At 39.4% G+C, this 1,307-nt stretch overlaps 2 long non-coding RNA genes across 4 annotated transcripts in view; one reads left to right on the forward strand and one right to left on the reverse strand.

The window, feature by feature from the left end:
- The window catches only part of LOC122180401, a 60,900-nt gene that overhangs the window by 9,900 nt on the left and 49,693 nt on the right, over window positions 1-1,307 (forward strand). The window contains exon 2 of the long non-coding RNA XR_006179047.1: window positions 232-341. This is a non-coding gene — a long non-coding RNA (uncharacterized LOC122180401). The remainder of the gene's footprint in view (window positions 1-231; window positions 342-1,307) is intronic.
- LOC122180402 overlaps window positions 7-1,307 on the reverse strand; it is a 5,572-nt gene continuing 4,271 nt past the window's right edge. For all 3 annotated transcript variants that reach the window (XR_006179050.1, XR_006179048.1, XR_006179049.1), the window contains one exon: window positions 7-908. This is a non-coding gene — a long non-coding RNA (uncharacterized LOC122180402). The remainder of the gene's footprint in view (window positions 909-1,307) is intronic.

Consider the following 1,307-nt stretch of genomic DNA (forward strand, 5'->3'; position numbering starts at 1 on the left):
GGCAAGGCAAATGCAAAGGAGGACAGCTTTGAGTTGTTCATATTACAGTTGGGGGTGAAAGTGCAGGGAAACTAACTTCACAAAAGCTAAGGTACAGGGTTTATTTGATAAGCTCTAGTTTGCATTATCTAGCTAGAAAGCAGAGAATTATCAGTGTACTTTACTTGAAAAGATAACTTAAAAAGATTAAAGTTTCTTGAAAGAGTTGTCATTGCTCTGCTCTCCCAACAGGTCTCTCGCCTTCAACTTCAGGAAGCTCTACCAAATTCAAGAAGGAACATTATTCTGAAATTCAACTGCAATGCGGCACACCCAGGAAGCACACCACACAATTCAGTTCAGTGAGTAATCCAAGTTTTATACATTATAGTTTTGAAGTAGATAACTTGTTAAAATGTTCAATATGGATTTATGTCTTCCTGGTTTTGTTAGTTTGGTGGTTTTTTTTTTTTTTTAGAGAACATAGAAAGCTCATTTGATGATTGCAAGAGGAGTAATTTTTCTCCCCTTTCTCATCCCCTGAGATAACTAAGCTAGGGTCATAGGTAGGGAATGAGTCTTAAGTACACAAATAACCAGCACATCCTCTTTTTTTTCCCTGGATAAAGTCAGAAGCTTTAGTTTTGTTATTTTGAAAACAAATAGGCCTCCACAAAAACTTAAGGTAACTGCATTCAGCCATTCCATTGTAGTCCATGTTAGTAATATAGATTCCTAACAGAGCATTCTTGCCTTTGGTAAAAGCAGTGTTTCCAAAAATAATAATAATGAGAAATCTTCTAAGAAAACAGATGCATCATCGCCTGCTTCCCAGCACTTGGAAGCAACCTTAGATGTTACCAGTTTTTGGGGGAAGCACATGGAAATAGGAAGAAGAGCTACACATAGATGTTCTTCTTGATGCAAACCTGTAGAAGAACAGGTAAAGACATTTCTCTTAAAACAGAGGCCCAATTCTTCGCTACTTAAACAGACAATCTTTTTTAAGCCTTTACATTACCTGCCCCCTGATACAACTGAGGACTTTTCACACAAGGCATCATCTTAGATAAGGATTAAAACTTAACTACAAGAGACATACAAATGCAAAAAACTCTCCACAACTATAAAGTGATTCGGTCTCACAGACCTCTCACAACAAAGCTTTAAGGGCACTTCCATTGTTTTATTTCTCCATTAGACTGACCTTTTCCACCAGCTACACTTGAAAAGAAGTTGTTGAGAGCAGAGCAGCAACTTTCCTTCTAGGTAAGCAAGGCTCCCCGGCGCCCCCCTCCCTCCAGGGGAGGGCCCCGGCGCCCCCCTCC

This window comes from Lagopus leucura, unplaced genomic scaffold (assembly GCF_019238085.1).
Source record: "Lagopus leucura isolate 7727_CA_CO unplaced genomic scaffold, USGS_WTPT01 Super-Scaffold_100004, whole genome shotgun sequence".
In the NCBI taxonomy this organism is placed as follows: domain Eukaryota; kingdom Metazoa; phylum Chordata; class Aves; order Galliformes; family Phasianidae; genus Lagopus; species Lagopus leucura.